Genomic DNA, 6833 nt, shown 5'->3' on the forward strand with positions numbered 1-6833 from the left:
GTCGATTTAGAATATCTCTCTTGCTACACATGTTTATTAGACCGTGGGTACAATTTCGTTTGAGAGGATGAAAAATTTCTCTAGAAGCAAGAATCATAGCTAGAATATTATATCAATGTGTTATATTATTATTATTATTTATTTTATAATGTAACAAAGTTCTAGGCGCACGAGGGCCTCTGGAACTGATCGTGATTATACGTATTTTTACAATTGTTTGTGTGCTGAACTTTTCGGGTGTTTACTCATGCAGTGTTGAGTCTTTCTTTGAAGACTTTGACTGTCTTTGCCTCAGCGACATCTTTTGGCAATTTATTCCAGGTTGGTATAGTTCGATAAAAGAAGGAATTCGTTTGTACACCACGGAGTCCATCGCTTCCAAAGTTTGGAATCATCTCAAAGTTGTGCCTTCTGTTTGGTCGCGTTCGACGGGCTATCTTGTTTGGGATGATATCTTTTTCGTAATAGTTGATGTGCTTGTAAAGTTGGACCATGTCACAAAAGTGTCTTCTAAACTCGAGCGTAGGAAGATCTAATTCACGCAATCGTTCTTCATAAGACATATCACGACATTTTTTGAACCAGTTTTGTTGCCCGTCTTTGTACTCCTTCAATCAGATTTACGTGTTTACGTAGAAACGGAGACCATACTGACTGAGCGTACTCCAGATGCGGGCGAACAAACGCACAATACAATGTTTTAAATGTACTTGTACTCATATTTACAATCCTCGATTGATTCTGCCAAGTATCGCGTTTGCTTTTTGACTTGCTTTGCAATGTGTTCTCAAATGTAAGTTCTGAGTCAATGAGGCTTCCAAGATTTTTCTTTTTCTTCAAAGACGTGTTATTCTACTATTTTTCATTTTCCCTAAAATTTCACAAAAAAAATGATTTTTCGAGCACAGATCCGGAATACTTACAAAGACTTATACCCAAAACAAGACGTCTAACCATTGTTTCACCTTAGTTAGATCTCTAGCTAGTTAGTTATTGTTTTTCTAATACAAAAATATATCTACAGGGTTTCCGCATAATTAGTGAAGAAAACAATCAATTTTGCGCGTCAGCAATAAAAAACAATTGTTTTTGCCGAGTCAGCAAAAATAAACAATATTAGTAATTTCTCAGAATTTTCGTCGAAATTTTCAAAATGGCTGCTGAAGCAGAAAAAAAACTTTGATTAGAAAAATTAGAAACTCTGGACTTCGTTCTAATCTAAATGAATGTGAAAATGTTTTACTGGCAATCAAATCATCTTCGTAACAGAAAGATACAAATTGAAGTTTTATGATATGGGCTCCTCTCCTCAAGTGCTAAAGGAAACCCGACAGCCTGATATATCAACATCAAACTGCCTTCATATCTAACAGTTGATCGTCAACAACTATTGGAAACCAGAAAGATGTACTCAAAGATGATCAAATGATGAGCTTCAAAGACTTTAGGACACTTTTAAACTTTTGAGGACGACCTGGCCTACAGTACCAAAAGACAGATGAGTTAATGAACTAATATGTTGTGAATGTTTATCATTTATTATGGCTGATCACTTTTCTACTTAACTTTGGTGTTTGCAAAACTTGCAGATATTTGAAGCTCTAAAAAGGCTGATTACATAAATGGTGGAATGATTAACCCAATCTTATTGAATTCGTACTCTTGACATTCAATTAAATTGATTGGAAACTTGAGAATATTTTTGGTATTTTGAATGGCATAGTATATACATATATACAAGATGTTGATTGACTATTTTAATATACCTATATGTGTTAATATCGATATTGGAATGAAGAAATAATAATCATGGTAGTAGACACTCAACTAGAGGGAATCGTGATATTTTACGATGGACTGAATGACAGACAACATTTTTTTTAAACTCTATTTTACTAAAACTATATCTACGATATAAAACTGTACTTTTGGGTACCTAATAAGCTTCCCCTCCCCCCCCCCCGAATAAATAAATTCTCCTATCTGGCTTATATCCAAACCCCCATTTATTTAGGTACCCAAGATAGAGTAGTTAGAGCCTTTTATGGACCTTATTTTATTAAAAGTTTTAAATTTTTCTTTTAAAACAAAATTGTGTTAATCATATTGTTTTGGAAAAGATAGAAATCAATGTTTGGGTCAAAGACTGATAATTGAATTGAAAATTTAAGATTAAGAATTTTTTTTTCACTCAATTTTCAATATTTTGATCCAAACTTTTGAGGAGATTCTGACATAAAATTTTAACAAGTCTCCTGTTATTTTTAATGCCTGTTTGATCATTTGACTTTTTTATGACAGCTTTTGATAAAAATTACAGTACCATAAAAATGTGAAAAATTTAATGAAAAATGATGGGATTGTTTTGACTCATCACTTCCTATTTAGAAAATAAGTACCTTTAAGGAAACTAATTTTGGGAATCTAGACGAAATTCGCCAAAGTTCGTTCCTGCACTCGCCAAAATAAGTTCCCGCCAAAATTAAATTTTTTGTTTCCTTGCCTAAATAACCCTGAAATTCATCAAAATTGCTCAAAATAAAGCAAAATAGAAGAGATTTACGCTGTCATTCGCCAAAATTAAAAAAATTCACTATTCGCCAAAATAAGTTCCGACCAAAATTAAAAAAATTTAGGATATTAGCTGCCTGCCAAAATTAGTTCCCGCCAGAAAAGGTTCCCTCAAGGTATTGAAAATCTTCAGATTTGGGTCAACCATTTCCAAGCAAGACCAAAATCACAAAAATACTTGTAATTTGTGTTAACAACTATCAGCTCGAGATTTGTAAAAAAAACGTCTGGACACAAATGAACAAGTAGTAACTCATGCATGTAACATATTTAACCAGGACCTAGTTAAACGGGCAGAACACAATCTAATCAAAAAAGACAAAATCATTAATTTATTGTTTTGGTAATACTGAAAACAAACAAAAAACAATTTCAAATACCAATACAATAAGACAGAAAAAATAGGCAATTCTTTGAAAAGATGACCTGATTTAATTTTTCTGAGGATTAATTGACGATTGAAAATGACTTAGATGACAAAGTATAGACAATAAGTCCCTTACGCTACATTAAAATAGTTACACAAACAAATAATTTTGGTATTAACAATCAGAGCATTTCACAATATTAAGAACTACCTCCAGAATTACCTCTCAAAATAATTTCATTATGATGACGACTGATTAATTTATATAGTTTGCTTCTGTTTGCTTTCTATAATTTGTTTAAAATTACCTAGCCAAAGAATTCATCTATATAAATTTGTTCAAGATTATCTACAAGCAATACTTTTTTCATTTGCCAGAAACCAGTCTTGCCAAATTAGAAATCTGGCACACTGTTTTAAAAGTAATATCCAAGCTTTCAATACTCTTTCCATTTTTAGCCAATTGAATGTACGTTATTTTTGTAAATCTCAGATTATGTCCATGAGATGGCAGATGGCGCTTATTTAGTCAATGACCCAGGCATAATCAATTGTATATTTTAGTCCACTTTCTGACAGTGTGAACAATACATTATCCAAATTTTAAGATATTCCAATATTGGTTAGTGTTAGTAGCACTCTTTTCCATCACGCTGTTGAATTCTAATCTACCAATCTACCAGCCAAGCCACTATATCAGATATCCAAAGAATCCATCCAGTGACAAATTGATTCGGTGTTATAATAAAATAGCCAGAAAATTAAAGTATGATTCAAAAACCATCATTGTAGATATTTCAATTCTAATCACAATACATCTTGTCTGTTGAGATATCCTTGAGTTGAAGTCGCCCATCTGTTTTGGAATGCCTTTCAAGGAGCAGGATAATATACAGAATTTATGGTTGATTATTTGATGTTTTTTTATATTATATATATTACACCTAAATAAATTGAAAAAGTTATATCGAAATCAAATGAGCATATTAAACCGAATACTTTTCATCTGAACAACATAAAGCCAGTAAACTAACTGAAAAACCTTAATTTCCAACAAAACACAGTCTGACAGTTCACAAAAATAGCACAAAAACATTGAGCCAGGCCAGTCTGAAAAGAGCCAGGCCACAAAAAGAATGGTATGGACTTAACTTTGGTCAGATTACAATGCTAGAAAATTATTTTTAATCATCAAAAAATTCTCTAACATAGTATTTCAAAGCCATTCCTTGGGTCATTATAGCAAATACACAGAAACCAGTCAGCCATTTTGTTTTTGCGAAATTCCTTCCCTCTGGCCAAAGTTCAAGGTTCAAAGAGCAGAAATGCAAAGAATAATTATTCTAAAATCAAACCAATCCATTTTGTTGACATATTTCATGATAATTAGACCATAATTAGCAAAATTACATGGACAAGTAGTTCCAAATTTGGTGGCCTTCGAGTTTTGGCGGCCATTTTTTAAAATCTTGTCGGCAACTAACGTGCGGATCAAAGGAAATTTATTTTTATTGTTCGAACAATGAGATAATTTTGCATAATTATGCGCTTAGACGTCTTGTTTTGGTTATAAGTCTTTGATACTTATCACAGTTCTAAAATACTGAAAAAAAATGCTATTTCTGAAATTCCGAAATAAAAAGGTCGATTTTCACTCACAATACCGAAATATCGTACGTGCACGCCACCCACTTAGACTGCTGGGTCCACTAACGAATCCGTGCTCCTTATAGATTATTACTACCTGGGGTTTTGTAGAGGTCTGCGATTCAGACTCCCCTCCCACGGTAAGTAAGTGTAAGACTACAGTCAGGGCGATTTAGAAGGCTCCTCTTTCGATGAGCTATTTACCCAAAGGTAGATACGGTAGAGGAGGGTGCCACTCTTTCTCTCGAGTCTGTTAAATGACGCGCCTTACGCGCCCACGCGCCTTACGCGCCCTACGCGCCTGAATTTCGACGCGCCTTTAAGTTTTGACGCACCTTCTTACGCGCCTTATTATCGATGTGCCCTAAATTTTTGACGCGCCTTACTTACTTGCCTTATTACCGACGCGCCCTGAGGTTAAGTATCAGTAGATAACTCAGGACGACGGACGAATTTTTGAAGCCTTCGTTCGCGCTACGGCACTTTTCTACAGGCTAACCCGAAAGCTAGGCAGACATACCCCGGGCAAAAATATCGGATTTGCTCTAGAACGAGAAACTGAACGGAAACGTGTTCTAGAGCAAACCCGATATTTAACCTCGCTATTAGTTCTTTTCAAAGCAAGTAAGGAATTGTGTTTAATGTCAGCATATTTATTTTTCTTATAAGCATCTTCTTTATAAGAAACCAATCAATAACTTTTGATCGAACGCTTATAAGCACAATTTAGCTAAAATTTGGAAAATAATAAGGCATAATCAATTAAGTATGAACTCGCAAGAAAGTAACACACTGAGAATTCAACCAGAAAATGAAATATTGATAAAACCATGTGTCATTGAGTCTATAAATAAATTTTTACGAAGTGTTTTTGATAAATATGATAAATGATAAAGAAATAAAATCACTTCTGTCTCATAGAGAATGCTTAAAAATTTGGATTAGAAATCAGAAAAAATGAAATGAACCGCCGTTGTTGTCGTCTTTTTTTCTGAATAATTTTTTGCAGAACATTCGCCTTTCACGTGCCGGGGGGCAATAAAAATCACGTCAAAATTTACAAAAATTTTAGGTAGTAATACTGTAAGGCACGTCAAAAATTTAGGGCGCGTTGATAATAAGGCGCGTAAGAGGGCGCGTCAAAATTCAGGCGCGTGGGCGCGTGGGCGCGTCAATAAATGGAAGGCGCGTGGGCGCGTAAGGCGCGTCATTTAACAGACTCCTTTCTCTCGTCACCGGATTGTTATACTAACCCTTGATCCTTCTCTTTTACTGAGCACCAAAGAGAGAGGCATCAAGTACCATTTTGTACTAAGTACACAATTTTTGGTACAATCCAGCTGCGAAATGAAGCTGGGAAATTTAGTTGGGGAAAAGTGACTTATTTGAAATTTGAGTTGGAGAAGCAAATTTGACTAAAAAAGTGTCTAGTTTATCAAGCTCTAAACAACGATATAATTTGAGATTCAGAAAATCTTTTCTTTTTTCAAGAAAACAAAGCAAGCTAAATATTTACAAAAAAGATCTCAAACAACTAAAGTCAATTTCGCAATTTTAATATGCAGCCAAGCAGCTGATGAAACAAAAAGGCTGCAATCGTTGATATGATTAGAACTAGATTTTTTACTCATTGAAAAGATAATTTGGAGTGGAATATTATGATAAATTAGAAAATCCAACAAAGACTGAGAAGTGAAGCTGAAAACTGAAGAAGAAAAAAATCAACTCATTATAAAATTGTTATTTGATCATAATTTTCAAATCAGAAAATAATTTTCAACCTTTAGAGCGTGGTGTTCTCACTTTGAAAATTATAACTATAACTATTGCCCGGTTAATTAAAATTGATGTTATTTCGGTTAACAATATTCCACTCCCGAATGGTTTTTCAACGAACACAAAACCTCTAATTCGAATATCTTCAAAATTTACAATCTCTTTTTACTCAACAGCAGATTATTTTGGCAGACTTAAAACATTTGGTATGCAAATATGATATGTGTAAACGTGAAAAAATAAATTCCAAAAAAAAATGCATGTCAATGGGTAAATACTATATGCGTAAGACTCTCCTCGTAAAAAAATGTAACTAAAAATAACGAAACTAAAAAACTCTTTAATATAAACTCTATTTACATGGTGATATAAAAATGCAACTAAAAATATAAATTTCTGAAGAAATATTTTTTAAACACAAAATATTTATTTTGAATTTTAAATTTTAAAAGAGAAATGAACAATCGTGTTT

This window comes from Clytia hemisphaerica, unplaced genomic scaffold (assembly GCF_902728285.1).
Source record: "Clytia hemisphaerica strain Z4C2 unplaced genomic scaffold, Clytia hemisphaerica genome assembly, whole genome shotgun sequence".
Lineage (NCBI taxonomy): Eukaryota > Metazoa > Cnidaria > Hydrozoa > Leptothecata > Clytiidae > Clytia > Clytia hemisphaerica.